The sequence below is a fragment of the Triturus cristatus genome, chromosome 2_1 (assembly GCF_964204655.1).
Source record: "Triturus cristatus chromosome 2_1, aTriCri1.1, whole genome shotgun sequence".
NCBI classification, from domain to species: Eukaryota; Metazoa; Chordata; class Amphibia; order Caudata; family Salamandridae; genus Triturus; species Triturus cristatus.
This window is the reverse complement of record NC_140581.1, coordinates 1,029,892,896-1,029,910,038: the sequence shown is the minus strand read 5'-3', so window position 1 is coordinate 1,029,910,038 and position 17,143 is coordinate 1,029,892,896. Positions and strand designations below refer to the sequence as shown.

Sequence of the window (17,143 nt, the reverse complement as noted above, 5' to 3'; positions counted from 1 at the left end):
AGTAGAAGTCAAAAACCATAAAGAAACGCAAGCCACTAAAAACAAACACCTTTTTAAAACAACTGGTAGAAAAGGTAAGGCTATGGAAACACTAATGCAATATTAATCATACAAGTAAAGACACATTAAAAATAAGACAGGTACACAAACCCAAAAATCTAAAAAAGACTCTAATGAAACAAACAGAAAACAAGCAAGCAAACCAAAACTTTATAGTGGGAAACTACAAAAAATTGAACATCCACCAGAAACAACATGATATGTAAAAACATTGCACAACAAAATATAGCTAAATTATCAAGGTTTTGAAAACTATCCAAAATATTGTGAAAGAAAACAAACCTTAAAGTACTTAAACATAAGGCAAAGAATATGAACAACTTGAACTAAAGGGGAGCGACTTTTTAAAAAACAATGAACGCAAAACACGCTCTCCCCTTTTAACTAAATGGCCTTGGGGATGGGGTTCCAGTGCCTGAAAAAGGCTTGGGAGGGGCCTGTGTGACCCCCTACCCTAATTTCGAATTAAGGGCCCTGGGGGACGGGGTCTCTGTGGCCTCAATGAGGTATGAGGAGGGAAGCCGTGCCCCTTCACCTTAATGTTTTACTCAGCCCCTGGTGATGGTGTCCCGTGGCCGTAAAATGGGCCGCAGAGGGGGATACACAACCCCTCATCATATAAATAAATCGGCCTCAGAGATGGGGGTTCTTTGTGCTCGGAAATGGCCCACCCACCGGGCCATGGACCACCCCAGGGCTTTGTTTTTTAAGTGTGTGGGCCTGCATTTTTTAAAACATTTTACTGCAGATTTGCAGATCCACTACAAATTTTCAGCAATTTATTTTATTGCATATTTGGCCCTGGGGAATCCCTCTTGCTCCTATTTCTTTTTTAGATATATTTCCATGACAGGAAACTCAGTCTCTAAGTCTTAAAATGTCTGTCATCGCATCTTTGTTAATGCAGTTGCAGCCATTCAGATCTTATCTTAAGATCTTTTGGCTCCTCATATCCTAGACAACATGAAATATCTATAATTTTTATCTTAATATCTTGAAAACTACTGAAATAAATGCCACAAAATCCCAAAAAGCACAAAAGGTACACTTTACGGACCAAGAGTTTGCTTTCTGCCAAAATTAGGCAATTCCTTTCAGCTGTTTTGGCTGTAGCTCTGTTTAATTCTCTGATGAAGAAATTAATAGGCAAAACACTCTCCCTTCCCCCATTTTTCTTATTACTCGCCCAGGCACTTTCCAGAAAGGAGCTGAGGTAGAGGAACTTTTTTTTGTAAAGTTCTGTGAAGACTCTTCAAACTGTTGCAAAGGTATTAGCAAATCAAAAAAAATACCCTTCTCATGAAACATGGTGCTAACTATAACTACCCTGTTGGAACTGCCACTGGGTAATATATAGGACTACCTAGCTTAAAGAATGTGTCAGCCCAGGGTGGTTAAATATGACCCGGATCAAAAACCTTCCAAAAGAAACTGGCTCTGAAAGCAATTTACTAACAACCTTCTTCCTAAAAAATGTTCAGAAGGATTGCCATTAATTAAAACTGCCAAACATCGTCATTAACTTTCAGTGTCGTTGTCCCACTTGTTTTCTTCAGTTCTTCTCTTCTAGTACTTCCACTGCTTCCTTTCAGTCCAACTCCACCTCCATCACTCATTGGTTTTTCTCTCCCTCTCTGCTTTTTGCCAAGTACCAAAAATAAAAAAGGAAAAGAAGGCAGCGAAGAAACACCTGGTGCTGAGGCCTCAAGCTGACTCCAAGGAGATGGGTTACACCTGGAGTCAGATTGAAACAAAAGCCCAGGACAGAGATGACTTTAGATTCATGGTTGATAGCCTATGCTCCAGGAGGGGCAGTAGGCATATGTAAGTGCCAAAAAAAACATTGCAACAATGGAGACAATTGTTTTAGAATTTAGGAAGAGAAATGTAGAACCAGATAGGGACGGGAGCAGAAACGGAATGTAGATAGGTGAAGATTAGAGCCGATGGGGCACTGGGGGTGCAAATGCAGTAGTTGCAGGGGTCTTTGTTGCAGAAGCAGTAGAGGAAAAGTGAACAACATGGATAGGACAAGAATGGCGGAGACCCACGCTATATAAAACAAAACAAATTGTGGAGAATGGTGCTTAGCTGGTTGAAAGAAACAGTAAAGTGGACCATGGACATTGTTTAATTCTTTAAAGAATATGTGCCAGGCCTTAGAAATTTGCTGACTCTGCTAATGAAGGCTGGGGTGCTGAATAGCCAGGCTAAATAGTCTAATTCCACCTCTTGCCTCCTCTTTAATCCACCTTTAGACACTCTCTGCTGCCTGTCTGCTGTTGCTGGTGTCCTGTCTGGGCACTACATCGCCCACAAGTCCTTGGAACCCCAGGAGGGGGAGGAGCAGCGAAAGTGCTGAAAAGCGCTCAAGTCATCCCGTGGCACGCGACTCCCTGATGCCTGCCTGCTGTTGCTGTTGCTGGTGTCCTGTTTGGGCACTACATTGCCCACAAGTCCTTGGTACCCCAGGAGGGGAAGGAGCCGTGAACATGCAGAAAAGCGCTCAAGTCATACCGCGGCGCGGGACTCCCTGCTGCCTGCCTGCTGTTGCTGGTGTCCTGTTTGGGCACTACATCGCCCACAAGTCCTTGGTACCCCAGGAGGGGGAGGAGCCGAGAAAGCGCTGAAAAGCGCTCAAGTCATCCCGCGGTGCAGGACGCGCGTGGGTGAAGCCCAGGCCAAGGGCAGGCCCGTCCTTGCCCATCACTGACCGGAGGTGGCAGGGCTGGGCTATACTCTTTCCATCTGCCACCAGCAAATGAGGTATATCACTGCCCACTGCATACCTTTCCTAGTAAGTGCTCTTGGTTGGGACTGAGCCTGAATAGCGGCACCTAGACTTTGAAACTGCTTTTGTTTCTCGTGTTAGAAGTGGTTGGGGAGGCTCACGTGGGCGATTACTTTATTCGTTAATTTTCATTATGGGGAAAAGGAAGGGGCCCCCTCATGGTCCACCCGCAGGCACGCCAAAGGGCACCATTGACTCATTTTTAATCAAAGCATGGGTGCAATCACTAAAGAAATCGATAAAGCAGAGAGGCGCCTCTCGCTGGGCAGATCTGGAACATCGGTGTTAACAACAGAGGTGGACCCGGTAGCGGATAACGTGGGGGGCAACGGAGCGGTAACTGTTCTGAGCCAGAGGCAGTGGGAAGAAGTAGAAGATATCTCCGACCCAAATGAGAGCCCCAACATGAGCTCGCAAGCCTAGACAGTCAGGCAGATCACAAGGCAGCGATCTCTATTAGCCGTTCCACGGACTAGAATGGCCCTCCAGCCCCAAAGAGACAGCAGAAGGTACAGAGAAAAACAGTACCTAAGCTACCGAAAGATCCAGACTCAAGGGGTGCCATGGGACCAGGAAAGGACGCAGAAGAAGTCTGGGGGTCTTTTAAGGACAAAATCGAGACATTGGTGGCCGGCCTCTTTAAGGACATTTTAAGTGAACTATCAAATCCGGTCACTGAAATCAAGGTTTCCCTGTCAAATATTGAGAAAGCATTGCCCCAGGCTGTCCACTCGAGGCAGGATGTGGTATCAAACCTTATTGTCCAAAAACAAACAGGCTTAAGTTTTATGTCAGGTAGAGAGATAGGCACTGAGTCTCAGCTTCCCTCAGTGACAACAGTTAACACAGGGCTGGGGGCACGGAGGGACCAGGGGGTGGGCATCCAGATGGCTGATCCGTTGACCAAAAATAGTAGGGAACCGACTGAAAGAGGTGATTGGGAGGGGTCCCTGCCTCGGGGGGGAGGTAGAGGTGCCAGCGGCATTGCCCAATCCATCTATTGCTCACAACTCTTGCCAGTTATAGACCTCCCACCAGCATGCTGCTCGTATACGGTGGTACTAGTGGGGGTACCAGGGCATGACAGCCCATGTGAAGAGTCTAGCCCTCAGTTGATATACAAGGTCACCCACTGGTTAGGGAAACACTTTGGGTTCAATAGCTCAAACCTCAGACACATCCTGATGGCGAGAAGGGTCGCGTGGATCGGAAGGTCGAAGAAATTATTTGAAGGGGATTGCGTGATTATCACATTGAGGTATCCGTCAATGGCCCAGGAGATTTTGATCTCATCCTTGCAATCATTTATGACAGATTCTGGGATTAAAGCTATGTCATTGGGCTTTTTTTATAGACTCCCTTCCAAACTCACATCCCCCCAGGGTATGGCTAGACAGGAAGAGGGTCTAAGTTGGAGAGGGGGCATGCATGCTAAGACTGGAGGGCACCCAGACAAAACACATCATGGCCCACAGAGGGAGGGAGATGGTTGACGCCGTGGGAACAAACAACATCTACAGTGAACATAGGGACCCAAGGGCAAATAGGTCGCTCAGCCCAGAGGGCGACATTACTGATGTTCCCGGCGCCCAGGTGAAATGTAAACTGGATGATTTAACACTTATCTCATGGAACGTGGCAGGTCTGTCGAGCAAGTTTCAGGATGAGCAGTGGCTCTGCTATATTTAAAGATTTGATATAATAGCCATCCAGGAAACATGGGAGCCAGCTAACTCATTTTTTTAGAAGGGTACAAAACCTTTTTCTGCCCAGCATGAAGATCAAGTGTAGGAAGAGCGAGTGGGGGCTTAATCATATTTGTAGATTTGAAGATACAGGGGAGGTGGAAGTTGACCCCTTGGGAGTCGGAAACATTACAGGGCTTAACATTTGTTAGCAAGAACTATCACCTGGTACTTATTAATTTTTATAATGCTCAGCCGAACTCGCATGGATCAAAACCCTTCGAAGATCTAAGCACCCGCTTAGGGAGATTAGAATCTGAAGGATAGGTCCACGCGCATTTAATAGTAATCGGAGATTTTAATTGCCATCTTTGTCCTAACTTGAGGGTGACTGAGTGCGACTGGCAGGCATGCACACTATACAAAGGGCTACACATGGAGCATACGAAACCAGGAAGGGAGCTGACTGCTCTTAAATTCCTTTGGGCTGACCCACACAATGAATTTGATTGCCGGCCACCCAGACATACCTGTGCCCCCGATGTATATGGGCAGGGGCTGCACATCGTACATTGATTTTATTTTTGTCTCTCATTCTGTGAGGAGGTTTATTACCAGCTTTAACATAAGGCATAGCGCATTCAGTGACCATAACCCGTTAACCCTATCACTTGTTGCTCCTCAGCAGCATTCTGTTCCGTATAGCCTGTCGGAGGGATTGATCTCTGCTAAGGATCAAGGAAGACGGCTGCGCTGGGCACAAGTGGACACAGTTGTTTTTAATAAATCCCTTTTTAGGAAAGGTCAGCAGGAAATTCAGAACTGTCTAGATCTAGACACGCAGGGCCAGAATTTAATCCAGACGTTCTCAATCATTGCACAATTAGTGGAGAGCCTCCTAAAAGCCCCTGCACCTACACAACTCAGTGAAGTACCCAGATGGTTTGACGGGCAATGTTCAAAGGCCCTTAGAGCCCTAAAGTTGGCACTTAAACAATCACCTAGAGACAGGGGGTGGATTACGTCCTGTCGTAAAGCGTATAAACAAGCAGTTAAGATTAGGAAATGCCAACTCCAATCGAAGGCTTGGGAAGACCTAGAAGAAGCAGCGGAGCTTAAGGATTCCACCCGATTTTGGAAGGGTATAAATAGCCCATGCTTTAAAGAGTCAAATAGTCCATTCCTTTCCCATAACATCCTACCGGAACAATGGTTGGCTCACTATGAGGGCCTATATAACCGGCCCCTGAGAGGAGTTGAGACACAGTCACAGATTGAGACCGGAATAACTGGCCATATTGTTTTTACTCTAGACAAGGTGAGACTAGGAATAGACTGTCTTACATGCAACAAAGCCCCAGGACCAGATGGGATTCCACCTGATTTATTCCGTAGTAACCCAGAGGTATGGTCTCCGATCCTGGTAAGAGAAATAAATTTGGCAGTCGCAACAGAAATGCCTCCCTCGTGGTCCACGGCAACCATCGTCCCGCTATTTAAAAAAGGGGACATGGACAGCCCACATTGTTACCACCCAATATCCATTATTGACGTTACTGCGAAGGTTCTGGGTAGAGTGGTGCTAAATAGATTGTCTGACTGGGCAGACACCCATGTTATTATAACAGATGTCCAATATGGGTTCCACTCTGGCAAATCCACAGTTGCACAATGTTTAAATCTTTACCTAATTAGCGCGAAGTATACTGTAGCAAAAGGCGTGTACTCTACCTCGAATTTATGGACCTCAGCGCAGCATTTGACTGTGTGAATCGAACCAAATTATGGAAGCTCATGGGGTTATTAGGGGCGGATCATGCACTAATTAACGTACTTATGGTCTTACACTCCAACACCTCGGCCACAGTAAGATACATGCAAGAGGAGAAGACCACAGATTATTTTAGTTGCTCAAGTGGGGTCAGGCAGGGATACATTTTAGCTCCTTTTTTATTCACACTATATATTAACGGTCTTGAATCGGCATTAACTGCATTATAAGCTGACTCCCCTAAAGTAGGTCTAAGGCCAGTCCCAGTCCTTCTTTACGCGGACGATGCGGTTCTCCTCGTTTGCACGCCCAAGGCCTTGCAGATCCTATTAGAAGGGTTTGTGGCATTCATGAATGATTGTACCTGACACCCAACTTCACAAAATCCTATGTAATGGAATTAGGGAAAAGAAGCAGGAAAGCAAACTATTATACAGCCGGAACACACACATTGGGGTAAGTACCGGTTTTCCCATATCTTGGCATCTTGTTCGATGAAAAACTGAACTTTAGACAATTAGTAGAGAGTAAGTGTCTAGGACTGGTAAAATCTACAGGAGTAATTACATCTTTTGCCTATAGGCTCGGCAAGTGGTCACCGGCGACAATTTTAAAACTGTATAATTCCTTTTGTAGTTCCAAAACGTTATATGGAAGTGAAGTGTGAGGTTTCACCGGGATAAGTGAACTACAAAGTGAAGAAAATAGGTACTTCAGGCGATTGCTGAGAGTCCCCCAAAGCACCACCTCTTTCATTATACATGAGGAGCTGGGAATTAAGCACATTTCGGACCTGGTGAAAGTGAAACCCCTTTTGTGCTGGATGAATACTTGGACCAATGAGGAGAGAGGCTTTAACAGACAAGTAATTCAAGACTGCCTGTCCTTGGATCACATATTAAAAATTCTGTTTCTAAAATATGTAAAAGATTTCCTGACCATGCTGGGCAGGGCAGACTTGTTCTCTTGCCCGGCCAAGGGGAGCCCACGGGACAAAGATCTTATTAAAAATCAGTTTTTTAAACTAATTGGGGCCCAAAGGGAAGAAATTGAAGAAAAAAAGCCCTCGGTCAGGAACTATATTTTAGTTACATCCACACAAAGTATAGAACCGTATCTAGCTAATATAGCCAGTGCTCACGATAGATTTTTAATCATGCGGTTCAGATTGGACTTGTTACACCATTTACTGGCTGCCCCAGCAGGGTATACGGCACATCTAGAACAAAAGGGGACCTGTGGCTGCGACAATAAGTCTCCACAGGACACCCTTCGTTTTGTCCTTTTGTGTCTATATTACTCATTCCTGAGAAGAGTGTATCTCAAGGGGCTCTTAAGGAAACACAAGTTCATGCAGGCCCGGGTAGCCTTACTGTTCCTAAAACTGTGCCCTGATGTCTATACATTATCATGTGTCACACATTTTTTAAGATTTGCCCTAAAGCTAAGAAATACGAGGGGCTCATAATAGGAGGAGACTTTTAATTATTTAGCCTATAAGTGGGGACAACAGCTAGCGCTCCTTTTTAGAGTTTTATTGTTTTTATATAATATCTTAACATGTTTATTCTAGTGTTTTATAAGTTTTCAGTGCTCTGATTGGCCTGTAACATACATGATGATTAATGTACTGTACTGTTGTGTTGCGGAGTGTGCATCTTTTATGGTCATATTTATCTATATGCCGAATAAAGATCACTGTTATTATTATTATTATCCTTGCCTCGTTATCTCACTCTTGCGGATTTCTTTTATCCCTGCTTTCTTTCTTTGACACTTTTTTTTCTCTCTTGTCATGAATCAAAGTCTGTGGATGAAAAATAAGATCTGGCCCCTAAAAAAGAGTGCCTGTGTAATCACCGGTTCAATTTAAGTACTGCGTTTTCAATGGTCTCCTCAGGCAGTTGTAAAGGATTTTGCTAATAAAGTGCATTAGTAAGGATTGATTTGACAGCAAACGTAGCAAAGAGAAGCAAAGTTATTGTCATGGCTGACTAGTCAAAATCAATTCTTCAGATATATCTTTCGAGAAATTGATACTAACGAGAATAACATGGAATATATTCATCAGAATAAAATAGAAATGGGGGCTAGGCTTAACTGCTAAGCATGGCAGCTGAGACCTAGCCATGCTCCCTATGGTCTTTTCTCATCCTTCATGATCCTTGCCCTGCATTAGTGGCCTGTCACTTTCCATCCATTGCTGAGGTTTGGTGGGATGCAGCTGTGGCGGCAATACAAGCTTCTTGGGGCGACAAGGGCCTCCCTGCTACAGTTCTTGAGTGAGAGAGGCAGCAGCCGCTGTGGTGGTGCGGCCATTTGGGTTGACCTTGGGCCGGTGTTGGCTGTGTGATTTAGAATGCGGCCCCCATGCTATGCTTGGGCCCCATCTGAGGATGCTGCGTGGTTGACGGAATGGAGGGAGGCATAGCACTGTGAAGTTTTCCTGTAATATAAATGCTGGACACAGGAAACTGATTCTTGATAAGTTTATTCCATAGAGGATCCCATCCATCAACAGGCAAGCAATATCACCAACTGCTTCAGTTTACCTTTGAATCCTAACATAGAATTTAATGACATAGAAACAATTCCTACTGACATGGCCATATGACATTAGTAAGATTCCTTATGACACATTACAACAATTCTAATAATGACATCTTAAAACAAGTCATAAGAAAGGCAGAACAACACACATCTCCCTTCCTTATCTAAAACAATACACAAGAACAACACAGTTATATATAATCCGAAAGATATGATGGACGTTTGCACTTCCTAGATGAACTCCGACTTTTAAATCCGACATTAATCTGAGGATGAACACAAGGTCTGCCAAAGCTACGTGGATTTACATTAGAGTCATCATTCAGACTACCTTTGACTACCACTACCCTATTCAAACTCCAAATTTGATAGTCTTGTGTTTTTATTGCATTATTAAACACTTTGATTACCTTGATGGGTTTCATACATTTTGATACAGAGTTTCCTCCTAAACCCGGGCGTTTAACCATTACAAAATCGCCCACCTCAACTTTGGTCTTTCTCACCCCTTTTTTCGAATCAAAATACTTTTTCCTTTGGTTTGCCTTTTCTTCTTCTCTCTTTTGAATGTCAAGATTATGTGGTAAATAAAATACCGGACTGAATTTCATACGGAATCCTAAAATAAAGTAAAATAGCTCAAAATAACAAGAGGCAGAATCCGTGGTATAAGAGGTTTTCTAAATGGGCTTTATTCCATTCAAAAATGGCCGACTCGAGTCGCGGCCTTCAGGTTCCGTCACCACGAGGGTTCAGGAAGTGAAGTACAATAATTTATTGACAGACATGTATTTTTATAATAAGTGCATTACAATGAAACGAATGTAGAAGGCGTAACATTTGATAAGAAGAGTGACAAAACAGGTACGTAATCGAAACTAGGCGTAATAAGGAATAAAAGAAACATGATTGGTTTGCATTATCAGACATAGGTGGATCTATAAGATAATACTTGGCATAGATGCGCGCGCAGCAGCATGACGTGTAATTGACGTGCAACTAGGGGGTGAAGGGGACTTGACATTTAGCTCTACATGTGGAGACGAGAAGTCTGGGGGGTCAAGTCAACCTAATCCCAAATCATATCTACCATCCTATGTTTGGAGAACTATGTTATCCACAAGGAAGGACTCTCGGACAGAATCTATTCTATACTAACTGTGTGTGCGTGTACAAGCGTCTAAGTGTCTATATGAGATGCGAGGGGCAGAAAACTTTCCATGGCAGCAGGGCTATGAATCACTTGCAGGAGGACGGAAAGGCTGAGTCCTTGCTTGTGAGCTAAAGGAAATGTTTACCTAAATCACTTGACAGGAATGCATCGGCTGAAGAGCAAAATAGATAATTCGAAGGTGAAATACAACTTCTTGGCAGGCAGGCGAAAACTGGCCGAGGCAGACATTGTTAGCTGCACAGGGAGTAGGACAAAGTTCATGGATACAGATGCGAGCTCAAGCTGAAGCTGTCAGAGACAGAGAGCAGGGAAAGGCTTTGAGGACAGAATCGGGCCTACTTGCCTGAACTGTAAAAATGGAGTAACTTAGCCATATAAAGTCGGTGGCCTTTCATACTTAGGAATCGAATATCCAGCCCATTGATGGCGGATCTGACAGAGAACATGTCGACGGAAGACACACATATGTTTGCGTCTTAGAAACTGGAACTGGAGGGAACATACATGTACTTGTAACATGCATATAGAACCGTTGGGGTCCAAGATAGGGGACATAACTGATCAGGAAAATCCACATTTCCACATTCCCTCCTTGTCCCCTTCTTGCCCTTCAAGAGACATCAATCTTCATTATTCCATCGATTTGCTCATGGAGCATCATTTCTTCTTCCTTCTTCTTCCGGCATTCTGAACGAGACCTTGGTGGTGGAATACACGATGTGGCACACAGACCACAAATCGCTGGTCCACATTGTAGACATAGACAGCAACTGAATAGTATGAGAAGGCCAATACCTAGGAAGGATAGAACTCTCCATCCCCAGGCTGATATCACACTCCAAAACCACCCGGACCACGTCCAAGTGCCTGGATTCTCGTGTATCTGGCTTACAATCTTATGAAGGCGTGTTATAGCTTTATATACAGATGGCGAATTTTCTGGTATGAATATGCAGCAGCTGGATCCGATGACCCTGCAAGCTCCGCCCCTATCGGCCAGGATGACGTCAAGGACAAGACGATTCTGGAGAACAACAATTCTCATCACTGATTGTTCCTCTGTCAGATTGCCTAGGGCGGCTATAGTCTCGTTTACTACAGCTTCAAGAGTCTTGGTGAGTCTGCGTATCAGCTTACTATTTGATATAGTACCTATATAGGGAAAGATACCTTTATTGAAATCTACATATTTGTCCCATGCTGTCTCAGTATAATCGACAACTGGGAGATCTCTTCGCTCTCTATTGTGTACTAAATGAACATTTCGATAATAATCAGGGGGAGCTAGGAAAACAGGTGGCAAAAGGAATGCTATGTAACAGGTACCATCCCAATCTAGAGGCAGACGCATATATGCCGTCTGGCCACATATGAAGTAAGAATGGCGAGAAGCTCTAAATGAAGATTTACCTTGATCACTATATTCTACTATAGTAACGCATTGGCTATGGCCCATATGTATGGAACCAACTTTTCTCACACATAATTCACCCTTAACTGGAAATACAGACATAGTGGGCAGAATTAGTTCAACTTCGGATTTGACATTCAAAATCATAAGATTAGGCGTAAGATTACCTAATTTATACACTTCATTTTCTAAATCAGTTCCTGTTCTACTGGGGTGACCCTCCTTATTGGGGTGACAGACTTTGAATAAAACTATATTCAGATTTCCCCATATCCAGTGTTGTTGATAAACTGCTGTGTCTGGGTCTATGGAATTTAATAAACTAAACCATGCTCCACAGGAGCCATTGTGTGTGAACGGATGTGGAAAGAAAGGCAGAACTCCTTTGGTATTCTGATAGGGAGGGAGTCGGCCACACACCCAACAATTGGTGGCATTACTAGTCTGATGGGAATGATGTAACATACTAATGAATGTGTTATTACGCAGCGCAAGTCTATAGGACAACTCATGTGGGGGTAAGTCACTAAAAGAATGTTCATCAGTTATATTGAAAGCACGTTTAGAAACAGGATAATACATATGCAACAATATACTTGCAGTAACTATTAAAAAACTCAAGAAAAACAAAATTAATAAAGTCACAATACAGTGGCTACGCAGTGATTTACAATAAACATGTCGTTTCATTATGATTCTGGACTCTACATGATTCAGACCTAAGGGATACATGTCGGGACAGATTCAACCGCTTCACCTTGGAGAGGACTTAAACAATCAAATCGTCCGACAGTTTAGATCTGGACCTGAGTTTCTGTTTATAGAGTTCGGTGCTACTGGCCTCAGCCAAAGGTAGCTTTGAGTCAATGGGGGAAGACACACGGGGAGTACTGTTTGTGTCAGGAGGAAGTCCATGAAATTTTTTTATATGGCTGGAATGCACCCAGCCTTTCCTCCCTTCGATCTTCACAGCTGTTCTGGTCGTCAGCAGGACCAACTTAGGAAGCCTCCACCTTGGCTCCAGTTGGGTTTTCCGATCAAAATTCCTGACGAGAACATAATCGCCGGGAATTACGTCATGAGGTTTCACCTCGGTGTTGTCAGGAAAAGCTGCGACTACCTGTGAACGACAAGATTGTAGTGCAGACATCAAGGAAGCCAGGTAATCTGTCAGCATATTACAGTCAACATCAGTTATTTTACGGGGTATAGGCGTCCCCCACATATTCGGTGGCCTACCAAAGATCACCTCATAAGGCGATAGCCCTGTTCGAGAGTGTGCTACCATCCTCATGTAAAATAGCGCAACTGGTAAGGCTACTATCCAGTCCACACCCTTTTCCTGACATATTTTAGACAATCTGATTTTTAAAAGTTGATTATGTCGTTCCACGAGACCTGCTGCCTCGGGGTGTCGGACACAGTGGAATTTCCACTGATATCCCAACAAGAGTGAGACATGTTTCATTAATTCGGATGAGAAAGGCTGACCGTTATCTGAATATACAACACGTGGTAAACCGTACCGTGGGAAGAATTCTCTAATTAGCTGCTTGGCAGTAGTCGGGGCAGTGTAATCTGATACGGGATACGCCTCTGTCCAACGGGAGAGAGCGCAGACAACTACGAGAACATATTTGAATCCTCGACAACGTTCCATCTGAATATAATCCATCTGGAGGACTTCAAAAGGATGGTCAGGAGGCTGAAATCCACCCTGCTCTACGGGAACACTCTTTCCTGGATTAAACTGACAACATATCATACAGGTACGAACTTTTTGTTTAGCTGCTGCTCGTAAATGTTTATTGAACCAAATGTGCTGAATGCTGTCTAGCATAGCCTTCTCTCCTAAATGTGCTGGACTGTGAACTGTAGCTATAATGGCTTGAACCATGGAATCAGGGAGAAACCATACAGATTTCTCCTTCGTCATCCATCCTTGATCTGTCTGGATCCCTCCTAGTTCAGTCCACTTCTTTATTTCTTCTGCTGTGGCATGTGTCTGTATGTCAATTACGTCAAGTGCGGGGTCCTTAATTGTCATACACTGTGTTGGTGTCTGAACTATTGGCTTTGTCATGTCTAATGTGCGATTCTGAGCAGTCTGTTTAGCTGTTTTGTCAGCTAAATCATTGCCTTGAGAAATGGTATCAGTAACCTTCGTGTGTGCTTTACATTTCATAATCGATATAGCAGTGGGTAGATGTATTGCGTCTAACAAAGCATGAATGAGGGGTCCGTGCTGAATGTGGGCACCATGGGAGGTTAAATAACCTCTCTCTCGCCACAGCACGCCGAAGTCGTGTACAACTCCGAATGCATAACGTGAGTCAGTGTATACATTAACTTTCTTATTTGTGGCTTGAATACAGGCTTGTGTTAGAGCAATAAGTTCTGCTGCTTGGGCTGACAAAGTATCTATACAATTTGTTTCAATAACTTCAGTGTCTGTTGTGACTGCATACGCGGCCACTAAATCTCCTGTACTTGTTCTCATGCACGATCCGTCTACATACAACGTCAGGTCTGGATCTAACAATGGAACGTCTGTCAAGTCTTGTCTAGGTTTCGTCTTTATTTCAATGATTTCAACACAATCATGAGCTAGTGGGTCTGTTCCAATTACAGGTAATAGTGTAGCAGGATTCAATGTATTACACCGTCGGATCTCTATGTGTGGTTGAAACAATGTCAGTTCATAACCGGTAAGTCTTGCTATGGTCAAGTGTTGTGTTTGTGTTCGGTTCACAAGAACCTCTACTGCATGTGGTACTTGTACTGTCAATGGGTGTCCTAATACTATGGCATCGCTTTGTCTGATTGCTAAAGCTGTCGCTGCCACTGATTTCAGGCATGCAGGCAAAGCCTGAGCTACGGGATCTAATGTACTGGAAAAATAAGCACATGGCTTGCGTGATCCTGCTTGATCCTGAGTGAGTACTGACAAGGCAGTACCTTCGCGTTCTGTAACAAAAAGTGTAAAATGTTTGCTATAACATGGCGTTGCTAAAACAGGTGCTTGACATAAAGCTTCCTTTAGGCTTTCAAAAGCTTGTGTATGTTCCTGAGTCCAAGGGAGAACAGTCGATGTGGCTGCCTCCTGTGTGGTTAACTGAATGAGTGGTTTTGCTAGAAATGCGTACTGAGGGATCCACTGCCTACAATATGAAGTGAGGCCTATGAAAGCTCGCACCTCCTTTTGTGTCTGGGGTATTGACATGTTAGCAATTAACTGGATGCGATCTGGTGTAAGCTGCCTTCCCTCCTTGGACAGCGAGTGACCAAGATAAATAACTCGCTGAACACAGAATTGCAGCTTAGAAGGGGACACCTTGTGCCCCTTGTCGGCTAGGAAATGTAAAACTGTCAGAGAAGCCTTTTCACATTCTGGCTCGCTTCTTGCGGTGATCAGCAGATCATCGACATATTGAAGCAGTGCAGTATTGACTGGCATGTGGATACTGTCAAGTTCTCGTTTCAGTGCTTGGCTGTAGATGCTGGGGCTTTCTGTGAATCCTTGGGGAGCGCGTGAGAATTTAAAGCTGCGCCCATTTAAACTGAATCCGAACAGGTATTGGCTTTCCGGATCTATTGGGACGCTGAAAAAAGCATTCTTGAGATCAATTACAGTAAAAAATGTTGCTTCGGAATCAATTGCTGTCAACAATGATGATATATCAGGGACCACAGGGAATTGTGGTACAATACACTTGTTTAGTTCACGCAAATCAATAACCAATCGGTATACTGGTGGGGCAGTAGGGTCAGTTCGTTTAAGAATCGGAATTATCGGTGAATTACATATATTGGAGTCTGTTTCTATAACTACTCCCTGGGCAATCAGCTCATCAATGATTTTCAGCAAAGCCACTACAGCATCATGCGGTAACTTGTATTGTCGCATTCGTGGTAGTACCACTCCTGCTTTCAATGTAACTCGATAGGGTGTAATGTTCATGCAGCCAACATCCGTAGGGCCTTGTGCCCATAGATGTACTGGTAAAGTCTGTAGTCGGGGATCCATGTCTCTAGACACATAGTGACCTTTAAAATCCCGCAAAAACAACCTTACTCCTTCCGGAGAACAACATATTATGGCTCCTAGTGCTTTCAGAGTTTTAATTCCTAACAGATTTTCTGGGCATGATTTAGTAAGCAATAAATCTGTAGTTCGTGTCAAAGGTCCTATCGTAAGTGGTAGAGGCTGTGATACTTCATTAACAATAGGTTTTCCCGAAAAACCAAGGGAAACATTTTGAGAGCCTGAGAGGGGTGCCCCTGGAACTTCACTACGTTTTATTGTTGTTCGACTTGCCCCTGTATCGAGTAAGAATTTTCTATTTTGACCTAATAATTCACTATGTACATAAGGTCCTTCTTGATCTACAGGAATCTCGATGAGCGGTAAGTCAACTTCCCTCTCTAGGCTGGTTCATGCGTAATGCTGATATTCAGGGTATTCATACTGTGCAGTCTGATACATTTGTCGTGTCGTTGTTTGTGTGGCAGTAGCAGGCAACGGTGGTGCAGCTGGCACAAACTGTATGGGTTGCTGTGAGGCTGGCATGGACTGTTGCTGAATTGGCATGGACTGTCCATGCTGCATAGCTCCTTGTTCATTCTGATCTTGTCTAACTAATCGTGGTCTCTCTTTTGCAATACCCGTAGCTATATTACGTTTCAGGACTGGACAATCATGTACATAATGGCCTAGTTGTTTACAGTAATTGCAGGTTCCTTTTACAGGAACTGCAGAATCACCAGAATGTGTCACACCCTTTTTGTGACCATCTGCTGGTACTGTCTGAGAAACTAGCATTTTCATTTTTGTATCCTTCATGCGTCTATGCTCGTGTTCTTGTTCATCCCTAATTCTATTGTGATGATACTGTAACATTTGTAGCATTTGCGACGGAGTGTTACTTTGCCAGGTACTCTCGAATTTCAATATTCTATTCTTCACTGGAGGCAATGCATTTTCCACCAATTTTGTCACAAATAAATGTGGATATGAGTCACTACTTGCTTTTATACCACTATTTATACCAAAACATTTTTCAAATCGAGCATAATAATCGCTTGTGTCTTCATCTTGCTTTTGTTTGCAGGCTGTGATTGCACCCCAATCTTCCTTTTTTGTAGTTAATAAACGTGGCAGTACCTGTACTAGTAAACCTGGTAACAGTTTAACTTTATCCCCGAGCCCCGAACCTGCAGTTCGGCTCCTTTCTTCCTCTGCTAATGCTGTCCAGTCTATCTTTTGGTCTCCTACTTCCCACTCTTTTTCTTTCAGTTTTTCATAAATGCCAGCAGGCAAAAGCACCTTTAATATCGTCATAATATCAGGAAAGGTGTACTCTCCCATCAGTAACATGTCTTTAATTTCTCGGTGGAAACCCGCTGGGTCCTTGTCGTGACTAGGTACTACTTTCTTCATTTCTAATAATTCCATTTTTGATATGGGTGTGTAAACAAATACACGGTGAAACTCATTGTCTTCGCCTTTTATTGGGTGCACTTCTCGTAAAGGATTTTGTCTATCCATATAGTACGGTGCTCTTTCTCTGCGGGGCAGGGAGAGAGAATCTGGATTTACAAAAAGGACATACTGTTTACGTGACACTAATATCTCTTTAATTAGCTTATTACTAGAACCTCTCCATCTGTTTGTGAGTAGTTCCGTTAATATATCAGGTAA

The 17,143-nt window shown here is 43.7% G+C and overlaps 1 protein-coding gene across 2 annotated transcripts in view; it reads left to right on the top strand.

The window, feature by feature from the left end:
- LOC146866272 (alcohol dehydrogenase 1-like) overlaps positions 1–17,143 on the top strand; it is a 266,527-nt gene that overhangs the window by 179,420 nt on the left and 69,964 nt on the right. The window lies entirely within an intron of this gene.